The 17,223-nt window shown below is 43.3% G+C and overlaps 1 protein-coding gene across 1 annotated transcript in view; it reads left to right on the top strand.

The window, feature by feature from the left end:
• CNTNAP2 (contactin associated protein 2) overlaps positions 1 to 17,223 on the top strand; it is a 1,980,972-nt gene that overhangs the window by 1,728,586 nt on the left and 235,163 nt on the right. The window lies entirely within an intron of this gene.

A 17,223-nucleotide genomic window follows, 5' to 3' on the forward strand; every position in this document is an offset into this window, starting at 1 on the left:
CCCTCATACAAATCCCCAAATTCGGTTGAAATTTAAACTGTTCTAAATCAACATACTGGATGCCATGGTATTTAGTACTTGTATTAATTATGTGACATAAAGTTATAAAACTCCTGCTAGTCTTACATAATCTCACACCAATGGGTGTCTTGGTCATCAGCCTGAATTCACTCTAAGTCCATACCACGGGGTGACCGTGACCGACACTCAGTGTCCACGCAGCCCCACCTCAAGCCATGGAAATGAGGAAGGGTTACAGTTGCCAAATGGACTCATGTCTTCAATGTGCTGTTTTTATCCTTAAAGTCCAAACATCTGTTCCGGCTGTGATGCACAATTTATTTTTACATCAGAAATTATTTTCACTTAGCTGCTGAATAGAATTGGTTTCAGGGCCTCTTTGAACTGTGTCCCCTTCTTCTCAACTAGTTATGAGTTGTGAAGAAACTGCAGCATGTTATGTAGAAATCTCACCTCTGCATTCACAGCAGTCAATTATTTTTCTTTCATTATTAATAAATAATAGAGCCACATGATTTTTTACCTTTGTGTAGTGTTTTGGTATTTCAAAATGCTTCTGTATGACACTGTTGCTTTTTGTCATTACAGCAACCCAATGATGAAGGAATGATTTTTGTAATTTACAAATAAAACAAATTTTAAAAGGTTGCACCCATTTCCTCATCCCCGTGTCTGCACCGTGGAATGTTCCGCTGATCCCACTTCCACAGACCCGCAGACTGTTGGGTTTCAGCAGGAAAATGACAGTGTCTATGAATAGGACGTGTGAATCTTTTCATTTCCTGTAATGAAAAGAGCACAGAAAGAAGGGTTTGATTTGTGTAACATGATTGCACGGATCATATCAATCCATTACTCTGCCATGTAAAGCAGTTTCCGATTTTCACATCCCCCATTCAGTTGAAATGAGTGGCTTTTTTCCACATTTTACTCACCTAATGGATTTTTATGTGAAATCTGTTTTTCTGTGTACGTGGGGCTCTGGAGTTCTGCAGCATCTCAGGGCATGAGGGCCGCCCCCCGTTGCAGAACTCCTTCTCCGCTCTGCCACTGAGGGTGGCCGGATTCCTCGCAGCCTTCTACAGTCCCGCTGTCCCCCTTCCTCACCGCAGCAGGGCAGGCGATCAAGTGGGAACTTCATGGTATTAGACCACGAATTACGATCACATAGAGAAGGAAAAGATACGAGGAGGTAGGTACCAGAGGGGCAGGAGTGACCCCTGGGGCTGGCAGCCCTCAGAGCCACTGTCAGTGCCCTGAGTGCCCGCTGGGGCCCCCGTGGCTGTGAAGAGCACCCACGCATCAGACCTCCGAGAGGAGAAACGCTGACTGTGCCTAAAAGTCCAAGTACATAATGCCGAACCAAGAAAACCTTCTGTCTGTGTGGGCTGAATGACTTTTCCATTCCGAAAGTGTAGAAGGCAGGCTTTGAAGTTGGTCGTATCAAGGAATGGAAATAACTAGTAGTAGGATTATCAATGGTTCAGATTTTTTTTAAACACATTTTTTCACCCACTCAAAGCACACATATTGTGTGTTTGGCTCTGTGTGCCAAGCTAGATATTACTGGTACAAAGAAATGGAAAACATGATCTCTACTCTCTGAAATCCACAGCCTAGCAGAGGAGAGGAAGACATAGAAATAATAAGACAATATGAAAGGGTACCGTGCCTGGGGAGGGGTCAGAAGCCGGCTTTGGGAGGTGGCACCTGCACTGAACCTTCAAGGATGAGAAGGAACCTGGCCAGAAGTGGTGTGTGAGTTGGGAGGGCAGATAGGGGCAGTTAGAGAAAAGGACAGTCCACAAAGAGGAAACCTTACCAATAAAGACCTGGAATCTACACACAGCAGATGGGGGTGACTCATAGCAGCTGCACATTGCTCATACATGCTGGGGTGAGGGTGGGGGAGACGGGGGCTAGGAAAGTGGGCCTGGGCTTCCTTTCTTACACCATGTCCAGGAGCTTGCAGTGTGTTCCGCCAGCTTTGGGCACCATTAGGGGCTTTACTCACGAGAGTGACATGGTCGGTCTGTTGACTTTGTAAAGGCTAGAGGTAAAGTAAACTACACTGGAAACAAGGTCAAAAGTTAAAGCGGCGTCCAGGCAAGAGACGACTGGCTGAGCCAGGGCACTGGGAGAAATGAGAGGAGGGGACGCGGTGGCAGAGTACTTCCTCCAGGTATCGGGCTGATCGGGTACCAAGGATGTCCATGTTTCTGGCTTGAGTGGCAGAGCAGGAACAGCTCCAAAGGAGAGAATGCTGCAGGTAGAGGTGACTGGCAGAAACGTACGTTCACATTCAGTAGTCTGGAGTTTGAGGTACTTGCAGGTCAAAGTAAAGGTGTCCAGTCCGCCATGCATATGTTAGTCTTAAACTCAGTAGAGATATAACTATATTCATAAATCTGGGAATCACTGACATGAAAGTCAGTGAAATGGCTCAGGAAAAGGAAGAAAAGATTTATCCCTGAGACTGACACACAAGCCTTTAAAAGTAAGGCAATCCCCAAAGTCGCCCTCCCTTGGCCACTTCTGTATATTTGCCACTTGTTAAATATCTTAATTTCAACCTGCATGTAGTGGATACAAATTTGTTCTACAACCTCCAGATGGAACACATTTTTATTTTTGTCAAATCAAGCAGATCTTCCTCAGTCCCTTATTCACAAGGACATAAGAGATTTGGGCTTGCTGTTCCCCCTTCTTTGGAATCGATCTCACTGAAACCTTTAGAGTTTACCCAAGAAAGAAATTTGAGTGAAGAACCGGAAGCTCACATGTTTCCATTACACACTTGGTCATTCATTTCTCCACTTCTGGCTATTAATGTTAAACATTGAACCCCAATATATTTAGGATGACTAGTATAACTAACTAGGCATATCTAATAGCCCCACAGGGAAATTTTGAAGATCTTTAGGGATTTAACATGGAGTCCCTGAAGAACTTTGGAAGAAAATTGACACCTGCTCCCACCTCCAGATATCCCTGCACCGCAACTGTTTCAAGCATGCAAAAAGAAAACAAAAATCTCCTAAGCACCACTATGTTTAAATTAACAGATTTGACACATGAGTCCTGTCACTAGGAACGGCCTGTTTCTCGCCTCCCCCGTTACCTGGCTGTGGCCCCAGGGCAGGGAGCACCCCCGACATCACGACCTCCCGGCTTCGTCCGTCATCTTCTTTTGCTCTGTTGGACCCCATCCCCATTCTTGTCCAAAGGAACCAAATAACAGAGGGACACACAGTGAAAGATGTATATCGCTGACTCTCCCCCAGGTGGGTACTGTCACCCTTCGGCTGTGGGAATGCAGACTGGAAAGGATGCCGCACTGCAGCGAGCACAGCGGACTCACGGGCAGCATCTTACCTTGGAGCCCTTGGTTCTGCACTTGGCGACCCCCCTGAAATGCGGCTGAGAGCTGAACAAATCTACTTTTACCTTTCCTGCCTGTACAACATGGTTTCATTAAGGAAGTAACTTTTTTGTACCCATAAGGACACCTCTACAAATAGACTGAAATCAGCATGTAAATGAAGCCATCTGGGTGATTGTTGTAAACAGCACCCAGCCCCTAGGAAACAATAGAAGGCTCAATGTGTAACTCAATCCTCAAATTTCTAACCTTTGGGTCACTAAACATTTTCAGAGTGATTGGCCTCCACAGGGCTTGTATTTCTGCTGGGAAGGGTTTGCCACTTGAACCAGAAGCTGCAGCTCCACTCCGTGTGGTCGGGGTTCTGGGCCATTTGGTGGCACTGAGGCAACTGCCGTTTCTGGGGGAGGATGGGCAAGCCCACCCGTGTCCTGACCACACCAGCAGCACACATGTCACCAAGCCACAGCCCACAGCTGGGGAAGCCCACGTGCAGTCTTCGCGGTGTCAGCCACGTGTGGCCTGGTGCAGCCCCTGCGTCTCCGCCATCTCTGAGGAGGGGGGAGAGGGGCCCTGCAGGCAGCTCTGCTCTCTCTCCATGCGAAGGAGCTTGTTAAGGTGTTCGGGTGGTGACTTTCTCGGTGGCAGGGCTGCCCCTCCTTCCGTTGGGTTGGTGTTTGGCGGCTGCTGTCCCACACCCTGTACCGCAGGCCAGGACTCAAGGATGGTCCCCGCGTGGGTGTCCCAGATGGAACTGTCTTTGTCTGCAAGGAGTTGTAGAAACAGGAAACACACAGTTTTGAAAGCCAGTGAGCCGCAAGCAGAGGAGTGAGGGAAGAGAAGAACACGACCAGGGTCAGGTGTGAACCTGCATCCCAACCAGCGGGAGGAGCCCAGGGCAGGGGCAGCTCTCACCCGGCTTGGCCCTTGCTGCTTCCCCCTCACAGGAACCACCCTGGGGCAAGGCGGTCTCGGGAGGAGCCCTGGTGCTGTTACCTGATCACTTGTGCGAGGAAGGGAAGCTCCCCTCCCATCCCCCCGCTCCATTCTGAGGCCTGGGACCGCGACTGCACATGGTCCCAAAGCCATCGGTTCAGTAATGATCAGTCTCACGTGTGTGAACCTGGCACTCGGCCAAGTGCTCTTCATGGATTATCTCCTGTGATTCTCAACACCCGAAAGGGCAATTCCATTGTCACTCTGCTGTGCAAATGAGGAAACTGAGATTCAGGATGATGGAGAAAGCCTTCCAGAGATGCCCAGTGGGTGGGGGTGTCAAGAGCCAGACTGTCCCATCCCAGAGCCCACACGTGCAACAGCACACGGCAGCTTCACCGGGTGACAGCCCCGCCAGAGCACCCCCGCCTCGCTTACTGTTATCCCCACTGTCCCCACCCCACTCCAGTGCCACCACCATCCAGCACGGGCACACATGCTTCCTTACAGAGAGAACAAGAAAGTCTCTAAGTCCGGACTTGACAGGCGGATGGCAAGCAAACTGCAGAATATCAGGAGGCGCAGGAGTGGGAGTCGTCGGAAGGCTGGGCCAGGGTGAGGTTCACAAGGATGGGCTGAAGTCCGCCAGCACATCAGTTAGATCTCCAGTCACTTCCTCCAACCCTGCCGTGACTCAAGCTGCAGGCACCAGCACCAAAGACAATGGAGGCAAAACTCCTTCATTCAAACAGAGTAAAGACACGGCAATCTACAGAAGTTTGAACCCCCTTAGCCTCCTCCCTCTCAGCTCCCAGAAAACTAACCACCACACATACATTCCTCATGAGGAAATTGGAGCGGTCTTCCCTCAAAATACTGACTGATCTGTGAGCAAACAGGTTACAGATACTGACATTTGGGGGCCCTTCAATGAGGTGGAAAGCTTTCCAAGTTGTGCTGAAGCCAAGTAATTAACAAATCCAGCACCACCACCACCCCAGATACTCATTCACTCACGGAGTCCAGTCTGCTTCCAAGGGCTTTGCTGTTCAGTCTGAGTGGATGGGCAAGGCTCACCGACCACCCGGTGGTCAGAGACCACAGGAAAGAAGGGGCCCAAAACTAACAGTAGGCAGGGAGGGTGATGTCAGAAGAAAGAAACAATGCCGAAAGCAGAAGAAAACTTTTAAAATTAAGTTAACATCCTCTGACAAATGAGAAAAGATATTGCATCCAAAAATACAAACCTAGAACAGAGTGCTATAGGAAAGGGGACTGTCCAAACAAGAAATAATACTTGGAAATTAAAAGCATGATTTCTGAAATAAAAATACAAGAGCAGTGTTGACTATAAAGTTGAAGGGATGTTCAAGGAAATACAACACAAAGAAAAATGATCAAAATTAGGAACACAAAGAGCAAGAGAATAAAGGTAAACATAAAACCAATAGGTGATGGAGAACCAAGATGGCAGCATGAGTAGAGCAGCAGAAATCTCCTCCCAAAACCACATATGTCTTTGAAAATATAACAAATACAACTCTCCCTAAAAGAGAGACCAGAAGACACAGGACAACATCCAGACCACATCCACACCTGTGAGAACCCAGTGCCTCATGAAGGGGGTAAGATACAAGCCTCGGCCCAGCAGGACCCGAGCGCCCCTCACCCCAGCTCCCGGCGGGAGGAGAGGAGTCGGAGCCGGGAGGGAGAGGGAGCCCAGGACTGCTGAACACCCAGCCCCAGCCATCCGGACCAGAGCACAGACACAGTGCATGTGTGGGGTGCTGGAAACTAGGGAAACAGAACAGTAGGACCTGTGAGCTGGTCTCTGTGGCTGGTGCACCCGGGACAAAGAAAAGCGAGTGCTCCAGTTTGAAAAAGACAGATGCACCCCTATGTTTATCGCTGCACTATTTACAATAGCCAAGATATGGAAGCAACCTAAATGTCCATCAGTAGATGAATGGATAAAGATGTGGTACATATACGCAATGGAATATTACTCAGCTTTAAGAAAAAAACAGATCCTACCATTTGCAACAACATGGATGGAGCTAGAGGGTATTATGCTCAGTGAAATAAGCCAGGCGGAGAAAGACAAGTACCAAATGATTTCACTCATCTGTGGAGTATAAGAACAAAAGAAAACTGAAGGAACAAAACAGCAGCAGAAGCACAGAACCCAAGAATGGACTAACAGTTACCAAAGGGAAAGGGACTGGGGAGGACAAGTGGAAGGGAGGAATAAGGGCGGGGAAAAAGAAAGGGGGCATTACGATTAACATGTATATTGGGGGGGGCATGGGGAGGGCTGTGCAACACAGCGAAGACAAGTAGTGATTTTACAGCATCTTACTATGTTGAGGGACAGTGACTGTGAACGGGTATGTGGAGGGGACTTGGTGAAGGGGGGAGCCTAGTAAACATAATGTCCTTCATGTAATTGTAGATTAATGATACCAAAATAAAATAAATAAAATAAAATAAAAAAGAAAGAAAAGTGAGTGCTTTTTGAAAGTCTTAAAGGGACAGGGACCCCACAGCTGGATGGAAGTGGCCTGGGACACCTAGCCCAGCAGCAGGGAATCCTGGGGGAACTCTGGGCATGCAAACCCCTGCAGCACAGCTCGGAGGCCCCTCACCACAGGAAACAGTCTCCCACCTGTTCCCCCTCCAACGCTAGCTCCGCCATATTGGAGCAGCAGCCTGAGGCAGGCCACGCCCACAGCAACTGCAGAGCTAAATAAACTCCATAGTGGCCAGGCAAGATCAGAAGCCCTGTCTGCACACAGCTGCCCAGCACAAGCCACTAGAGGCTGCTGTTCTCCCAGGAGAGGAAGGCCACAAACCGGCAAGAAGGGACTTTCTCTTACCAAACACATGCACCAGCTTCCCACAAATATATCTATCGCCATGAAAAGGCAAGAGAAAATGATACAGACCAAGATCACAAAGGAAAACCCTGGGAATGAGATAGACCTAACCAGTCTTCCTGAAAAAGAATTAAAAATAAAGTTCATAAACATGCTGATGGAGCTGCAGAGAAATACGCAAGAGCTAAGGGATGAAGTCTGGAGGGAGATTACAGACGTCCGTGGGGAGATTACAGAAGTGAAACAAACTCTGGAAGGATTTATAAGCAGAATGGATAGGATGCAAGAGGACATTGATGGAATAGAAACCAGAGAACAGGACTGCATAGAAGCTGATGTGGAGAGAGATAAAAGGATCTCCAGGAATGAAACAATATTAAGAGAACTGTGTGACCAATCAAAAAGGAACAATATCCGTATTATAGGGGTACCAGAAGAAGAGAGAGAGAAAAAGGGATAGAAAGTGTCTTTGAAGAAATAATTGCTGAAAACTTCCCCAAACTGGAGGAGGAAATAATTGATCAGACCATGGAAGTGTACAGAACTCCCAACAGAAAGGACCCAAGACACATAATAATTAAAATGGCAAAGATCAAGGAGAAGGACAGAGTTTTAAAGGCAGCTAGAGAGAAAAAGGTTACCTACAAAGGAAAACCCATCAGGCTATCATCACACTTCTCAACAGAAACCTTACAGGCCAGAAGAGAATGGCATGATATACTTAATGCAATGAAACAGAAGGGCCTTGAACCAAGAATACTGTATCCAGCATGACTACCATTTAAATATGAAGGAGGGATTAAACAATTCCCAGACAAGCAAAAGTTGAGGGAATTTGCCTCCCACAAACCACCTCTACAGGGCATCTTACAGGGACTGCTCTAGATGGGAGCACTCCTAAGACTAAACAGATGTCACCAGAGAAAATAAAATCACAGCAAAGAGAGCAGACCAACCAAATACTAACTAAAGGCAAAAAATAAAATCAACTACCCACAAAAGCAGTTAAAGGAAGCACAAAAGAGCACAGAATAAAACAACAAACATATAAAGAGCGGAGGAGGAGGAATAAGAAGGGATAAAAATAAAGAATGACCAGACAGTGTTTAAAATAGCTCAATAAGTGAGTTAAGTTAGACAGTAAGATACTAAAGAAGCTAACCTTGAACCTTTGGCAACCACGAATCTAAAGCCTGCAATGGCAATAAGTACATATCTTTCAATAATCACCCTAAATGTAAATGGACTGAATACACCAATTAAAAGACACAGAGTAATAGAATGGATAAAAAAGCAAGACCCATCTCTATGCTGCTTACAAGAGACTCACCTCAAACCCAAACACTATAGGAACAAAGAAAGACTGAAGGAACAAAACAGCAGCAGAATCATAGAACCTAAGGATGGACTAACAGCTACCAAAGGGAAAGGGACTGGGGAGAAAGGGAGGGAAGGGAGGGATAAGGGTGGGGAAAAGAAAGGGGGCATTATGATTAGCATGTATAATTTGGGGGGGTGGGGGCGTGGGGAGGGCTGTGCAACACAGAGAAGACAAGTGAATCTACAGCATCTTACTACGCTGATGGACAGTACTGTAATGGGGTATGTGGGGGGGATTTGGTGAATGGGGGACCCTAGTAAACATAATATTCTTCATGTAATTGCAGATTAATGATAACAAAATAAATAAATTTAAAAAAAAACAATAGGTGTTCAAGAAAAAGGGATCAGAGAAATTATTATGGTCCCAGACCTGATGTGGGGAGAAGATCCACACCCAGTCAGTCATACAGAGTCTCAAGGGAGATAAAGAGAGGAACCCAAAAGTTTCCAGAGAGAAAAAAATACAAGTTATGTAGGAGAGCAAAAAATTTTCCTTCATGCTCTTAGGGTCCCTGGCAGGGTCTTAACATTAGACTAATAAAGACAGATTAACAAGAGAAAAAGAGCATACAAATTTCTTCAATGTAAGTTTTCCATGACATGGAAACCTTCAAAAGGAAATGCCCCAAAGAAATGGTTAAACTCAAGTGTTTTTATGCTAAGTTTGATGAAAAGTAGAAAATTTTGGAAAGACATGAAAGGACAGAAAGTTTTACAACTTGCTCCAGGGGAAGGTCAGAAGGTGCATCCTGTACCTGCCATTTCTCAAGACGTCTCCAGCTTGAAATATTCAGCATGCCAAAGTGCCATATTTGGGGGTGGCCTGTCCTGAATCCCATCAGTCACATACAAGATGTAGTCATCAGAAAGCATTAGCTTTCTCTGTACCAATGCTATCTTCACGATAGTGGAGAAATGCCCTTAAAATCACATGGAAAAAAATAATCGTCTGGACTCTCTCAAGTATGAAAGTAGAATAATGACATTTTTGGAAAGCAAGGAAATTTAGAAAGTTGACCTCGCTCATCCCTTATCTCAAGATAAGAATGTGCTCCTTAAGAAGATGGCTATAGACCAGAAAGAGGGATCACCCAAGTCGTGGGATCCAGAATTTAAAGGACTCCATACTGAAGAGTGCTCAAGGAAGTCCCTGTGATAATGGCAAGAGGGAGGTCCAGGGCAAGTGCATGCAGCAGCCCTCAGACCCTGCCCGAGGGCGGGGAAGGATGGGGGCCACCAAAGATGCCAAAAACAGGACTGCTACATTACCTGGTGGGTTTAACCTTGGGTATTTTTTTTTTGAGAGGGCATCTCTCATATTTATTTATCAAATGGTTGTTAACAACAATAAAATTCTGTATAGGGGACTCAATGCACAATCATTAATCAACCCCAAGCCAAATTCTCAACAGTCTCCAATCTTCTGAAGCATAATGAACAAGTTCTTACATGGTGAACAAATTCTTACATAGTGAATAAGTTCTTACATGGTGAACAGTGCAAGGGCAGCCATCACAGAAACTTTCAGTTTTGATCACGCATTATGAACTATAAACAATCAGGTCAAATATGAATATTCATTTGATTTTTATACTTGATTTATATGTGAATCCCACATTTCTCCCTTATTATTATTATTATTATTATTATGTTTAATAAAATGCTGAAGTGGTAGGTAGATGAAAGATAAGGGTAGAAAACATAGTTTAGTGCTGTAAGAGGGCAAATGTAGATGATCAGGTGTGTGCCTATAGACTAAGTATTAATCCAAGCTAGACAAGGGCAACAAAACATCCATGGATGCAGAAGATTTCTCTCAAAACAGTGGGGGTGAGGTTCTAAGCCTCACCTCTGTTGATCCCCAATTTCTCACCCTGCAACTGTGCCTGTCTTAGGTTGTTCCTCCCTTGAGGAATCTTACTCGTCTCTGGCTAACCAGTCATCTTCCAGGGCCATACAGGGAAATATAAAGTTGGTAAGTGAGAGAGAAACAATATTCTTTGAAAAGGTTAGCTTTTTACTTCTTTGCAGATTTATGCCCTGTGGCTTCTATGCCCAGCATTTGTCTTGAGGTATCTTTACCACTTGGAAGAATTATGATACTCGGTAAATTTGATATGAGGCACGAATTCTATTTAAGGGTTGCAATTAGGAAGGAAGAAGAAAAGCTATAGAAGTAGCAGGCGGAAGAAAACATGGGAAGATTGATTATTTCTTTGACATATCTTCTTGTAGTGTAACAAAAGCATGTATAGGTTTTGAACTACTAATTAAATTGCGTGCACACATTAACATAATAGGGATACAGCTACATAACCAAAGCAGACCTACAATTACCAGCCATCTCCAGTGAAACCAAGAAAACCAGTTAGGCACCCTAGGCATTTGTGAAAACTTATCAGTGATATGATGGATATTGTCTAATTGAATTTGAATAGTTTGAGAAAAATAAGACATATTAAAACAACACATTCCTGGGAACTGTTCACATCCCATATGTTCTTTTAACAGTAGATAGTCTGTAGTTGTAAGATTTTGGAGCGCTGCAACTTGTACTTCTCCTAATTCTTGGTTGAGTTCCGACAGTATAGATCCAGTCAAATTTGTTGTTTTACTGTATGCACAGGCCAGCTTAGATATCTCCTTCTTCATTCCAATGGCAAGTCCAGGAACTGGTGGGATGAATGCAGCTACAACTGCAACAGCGCCAGGATCTTTGTTGAAGTTTTTTGATGATCATCTTCTGGAATGACTCTTCCAGAGAATGTTGATGTTGGTAGTTCTTCTTCATATCATATCTTAATTCGTTTTCTGGGTGGCCAAATTAGGCTTTGATCCTCTGTATAAACACAAACAAACCCTTTGCCCACCCTTTGATATGCCCTTTATATCATCGTGAAGAACTTTTTGGAGATCACCACACAGGAACTGCTTTTTTTTTTTTTTTTAAGAGAAAGGAATATTATCAGAAAAATGTACTTCCATAGCTGATCATCTGACACCCTTTAAATGATCAAAATTAAGGATATTTAAAGCATGCATTAATCGTTGATTTACAGTTAGTTTTATCCTATCAGGGAGTAATCCCTCTTTTCTTTCTTTTCTTTTTTTTTTTTTTTGTTATCCTTAATCTACAATTACATGAAGAATATTATGTTTTCTAGGCTCTCCCCTATACCAGGTCCCCCCCACAAACCCCTTTACAGTCCCTGTCCATCAGCATAGCAAAATGTTGTAGAATCACTACTTGTCTTCTCTGTGTTGTACAGCCCTCCCCTTTCTCCCACCCCCCCCATTTTGCATGCTAATCATAATACCAACCTTGGGGTATGTTTTAAGAAGAGTTTCCCATGTGTGATGGAGAATTTGGAAAGAAATCATGACAGGTACATACAAAGCTAAGCCAGTGAAAAAAATAGGTAATTATTGATTCCAGAGAAATGAAAACTTATACAAAAAAAAAAAGAAAATACAATTAGATTCCACTAGTTTACTCCTTAGTGAATAATACTTGCCTAATCCTAAAAATATAAATAATGAATTTCAATGTAACCAAAAGTCTGCAAGATTGCTATTTGGTGGGAAAAAGGAGAAAGGGAATAGGGAGGTGGACTTGTAAAAATGCTCAGTCCTCATCCTGAAGTCAGGGAGGCCAGTAAAGTACATATAAAGTGAATAAATGAATAAGTGTCCACACAAGTATATCTTTGGAATGCAGGGATTTAACAAAAAGAGTTAAATGTGTAGAAGGAATTGTTGCTAAGAAACCGGGTTTGGGTTGAGCACGGAATTGCATTTTGCTGTATTCCTTCTAGCACCACTTGACTTTTAAAACTATTAGAAATTTAAGCTTAAAGTTAATTGCTGCTGTTAACCTAAAAAGCAGGTAAACCAAGGCAAGCTGAAAATAGTCAGAAAGATTAGTTTATTTGGGTTTAGCAGAGGAATTGCAATTCAGGACAAGCAAACCCTAGCAGGCATCCAGCGAGTCCAGTAGGGGTTTGGGGTTGGCTGTATTTATGGGCAGAGAATGTAAAGAAGGAAGGGTTCAGTAAAAGTCTGTTAAAATCAAAACAGAGACCAGCTTTGAAAATTCCCCGAGCAGACAAGACCTGTCCAGTCATACAAATAAAGCTCAACTCAGCTTATCTTGAGAGACCAGCCCGACCTGGGTCATTTCTTGTTCATGCTCTGGAATCCATAAACAGAAATTTTCCGGGGTTGAGCGGAGGTAACCCCCAGCCACTCCCTATCATTTAAGAAGATCCAACCATTGTCAGTTCTCTGGAAGTCAGGCATTTATGGGAAATCAGTCTTTCAATCCTTAAGTTTTGTTTTCCTAAGGGCACACGTGTAAGTTTTCATTTTAAGTGGAATTTCTTTCATGCTGCCCATGAGAAGATATCCTTGGAAATTTTGAAGTCAGAATCATTAGGGGGAATTAAAGTAAATGGCTGTTAAAGAATTTAGATGAACATATGCTATCAAATTTAATACTAATGATTCACTAGGGTTTGAAGTGACGATGAATGCCAGCCAAGCGTGGTTGTTCCCAGGCCTCCTGTCCCACACTGGGGGGAGGTACTGCCCTGGCTCCTTGTGCCATGGGGGTGAGCCCAGGCCTTGCCCAGAATGTATTTCTAGAGCTTCTTAGGTCACCAAGTCCTTCTCATGCCTGTAGAGCCTTCAACCTCACCCAGCCATTCTGCCTGGCCCTTCATCATTGCTGCCCCTGCCCTTGGCCGGTCCCTGACCCTTTTCTGTTGACTGGCCCCCCAGTCTCAGGTATTTATTTATGCTCTGCCTTGCACTTTTCCCCATTTCCAACCTTGTCCCCTTCTGCCTATCCACACCGGCAGTCCCTGTCACCTGCTACACCACCAGTCCTTGCCATACAGTGAATGTCTCAATTCCAGCTTGGTGTTCTCAGCCAATGTCACCTACCCTCTGCAGCCCTGACCTTGAGAGCAAGAACAAACTGCAGCTATTTCAGTAACCTGAAAGTTATGAGACTCTCAGTCTTGTAAATGTGTGGCATTTTTCCATGGGGTCTACAGGGAATATTAGAAATTAAGTTATAGACAAGGAAATTATGGTCTGCTAGGGGCAGGAAAATTATGGTGTCTAGGTATCAGTAGGTGCACAAGCAGCATTAGCTTTTATTTGTATTTATTTAATATCTGCAATACTCAGGTTACTGTGAAATAGGTTTTATCCTATGAGGACTTTACATATGGAGTGGAATTGGATGTAACTGAGAGGGACAACTATTCACTTATCCATTGACTTAATAATTATTTATTGAGTACTTACGATGTACTGGGGCCAAAGGTTACAGGGATGAAGTGATTTTATCCCAGCTTTCAGAGTTTATGGTCAGTTGGGAGCAATATAAACAAACACTAATAATGCTACAAGCTCTCACATCATGAACTGCAATGAGCACTGGAAAAGCACTCATGTTGTTTTGTTATAACCCAAAATCCCAGAGCCTGGGCAGTGGACTCACCAGAGTAGGCCTCACAGTTCAGCAAGGTCTGGAGCAGCAGCATTCAAACTTTCTGACGGTGGCCTCTGCTCACCTCTAGCCCCCATCCCAATAAGCATGTTTACTCATGAATTCTACCCCTGTGCCACTGTACTCATGTCTTATACACATTACAAAGTATAACTGAAATAGATATTTTAAAGGATGAAGTCATGAAAATAAATATAAGCAGAATTTCTCATCTCCTCTGCTTATGCCCCAGAGGGCTGTCCCACAGCACCTCCTGAGTTGACACCTCAACTCCAAACACCACCAGTCAGGTCCAGAGTAGAGTCCTCACTGTTGCTGGTCAAGGATCTAGACTCAGTTCATTCAGAGATTTGGGCCAGCCCACCAGTAACACTCCAAGGATACTATGTGACAATCCAGACATTTCCGGAAAGATGACTGGTAACCACATTTATTCAAGGTGCTATTTCCCTGTGCATATGTCCATTCAAGAAACCAAATTAATTCAAGGTTGCTTAGTGAGCATAGAATTAGAACAAATGGAGTTGTGGTCTGTGGAGATATTTCATCAAGCTAAAATAACTGATTGAACTGCCCTTCTCCTCCCTGGAGTTATTTTTTTCTGAAGAACCAGTGCTGGACTTCAAATAAATAGTGACATATTTTACTATTAGCTTTCCTTTTTCTAGAATCATTTTAGACAACTGCTCTTCTGTTCATTCATCACCACCCTAGAAAATAAGACTGCACTTGATTGGAAAGAAACTTTAGAAGGTTAATAACGTTCGTGTCTTGGGGATACAGCTTACAGAGAGAGAATTGCTTTTGCTTCCAGCTGTGTTAAGACTGGGACTTGATCCATGCAGGCTCCTGGTGGTGAAAGGGCTGTCGCCCAATTAGGATGAGCTGAATCCCACTGGTGCTGGAGACTCGTCTTTATTCCTTCCCGACCTCTGATTGGTGCGAGGGTTGCAACTTCTAGTTTGATTTAGGTTTTATCTTGAGAGACCTTCATTTCCAGCCAGCTGGGAAAGGTGAGCTGGAAACCCTCTCACCCTATATTAAGCCAGATCTTGAGCCAGGAAGCGGACTCAGCCCTCAGATGACAGCAACTTAAACAGTAGTTAAGATTCTTTCTTTTCAGGTGGTATTCTAATCAATATCATATCATATTCTTCTTCCCAAGAGGAAACTAGTCGATTTTCCTTCTACTAAAAGTTATGAGATGGCAATTTCCAAAAAAACATAGCTTAAACCTGTACTAAGACTGTTGGGTCACCTTAAACTAGATTTCCACTGCCGCTGTTTTTACCTTAATAAAGACATTTACAAGCATATTTTGCACTGATTTAATGATTACAAATTGCCATTCACTTATCTAAATGTCACTGTATCTTAGATGTCTCTAAGAACAAAAGCAAATAGTATTAACTAAATAAAAGGGTATTTTACCATCTCATAATATAGCAACATCATGTATTTAATTGAAAGTTACAGTTTAAGCATTGCAGTACCAACACAAGTTAACTTTATTCCAGAATATGATTTGCACTTAATATTGCATAGTTGCCTAATTTGCATAAAAGAAAGGAAAAATATAGCACATAGAAACTAACAGCGAACTTAGTTGATTCATTGTGTCTTTGAAGGAAAGATATTGCAAAAATAAGTAAAAAACATATATTTTATATATATGCAAAAATACATGTGTGTGTGTATGTGTGTGTGTGTATATATATATATATATATATATATACACCATTTTTTTAGATGTTAAAGTTTTCCACATTTAATGACCTACTGGGATTTTATTCAGTGATTGATGAATCAGGCAGCATACAGTCTAAACAAGAGAAACTATCTCCAACAAGCTGTTTATGGTGAGAGATTTTACAGGCCAATGTGAGCAGGAACAAGAGGTTAAACATAGCATTTGTTGATTGGTTAAAGCAGGGTTACTTCCCTCATACGGAGCAAAGGGAAGGTCTGGAGCCAGGTCAGGTCCCTTGCAATGAGCAGGCAAGTGCCGACTGGTGGACCTGGCCCTGCTTTTCTGGGAGCGCAGGGTGCAGAAGCTCAGTTCCGTTTTGGTTTGCTGACGTGGGGCTTAGCATGACTGACTCCATCCTGGGCCTAATCTGGTGACTTTGACATAGGTTTAGTATTAAAGGTAAAGGCTTTAGTAACTATTTTAAAGTACGCTAATGTGTTTTTTTATTTCAGTATTTTCTTTAATTGAAGTATAGCTGATATACAGTATTATATTGGTGTCAGGTGTATAACATATTGATTTGGCAGTTATGTTCATTAGGAAATACCATGATGAGTGGAGTCACCATCTGTAACCATACAGAGTTATTGCAGTATTATTGGCTATATTCCCTATGCTGTACTTTTCATCCCCATGACTTATTTATTTTATAATTGGGAGTTTGTACCTCTTAATCTCCTTCACCTATTTGACCTATCCCTCATCCCTCTCTCCTGTACCACAAGTTTCTTCTCTGTATTTATGAATCTGTTTGTTTATTTGCTCATTTATTTTTTTTAGATTGCATGTGTAAGTGAAATCATATGATATTTGTCTTTGTCTGACTTATTTCACTTAGCATAATACTCTATAGGTCTATCCAATTTGTTGCAAATGGCAAGATTTCATTCTTTTTTATGACTGAGTAATATTCCACTGTACATATGTACCACATCTTCTTTATCCATTTATTCATTCATCCATCAATGGACATTTAGGTGATTTCATATCTTGCATGCCCATATATTTTAGTCCTTAGCTGTGATAGTAAATGTACTCAGAAATGTGCACATTCAGTCTCTGCCCTGGAGATAAAGTGAAGAGTTAACACTTGGTCTCATATTAAATTCTTGGTCCACCATTCTAATGGAATGTGAGTCATCTGGATTTGGTGTTTTAATTTTGTCCTGTGAACTGCCTTTTTCCTGGGACACATATCAGGCAATTTGGGGCAGAGGGGAATAACCATGCCTTCCCTGTGAGTTCAAGGATAGAAGCTGATTGAGAGCCCATTGGTGGGCTCAGCTCAGCACTCCCCATCGCCCTCACCTGCAGTCCCCAAGGAGGAAGAGATTGGAGAGGAGGATATTTCTTTCAC

This window comes from Manis pentadactyla, chromosome 7 (assembly GCF_030020395.1).
Source record: "Manis pentadactyla isolate mManPen7 chromosome 7, mManPen7.hap1, whole genome shotgun sequence".
Taxonomy (NCBI): Eukaryota; Metazoa; Chordata; class Mammalia; order Pholidota; family Manidae; genus Manis; species Manis pentadactyla.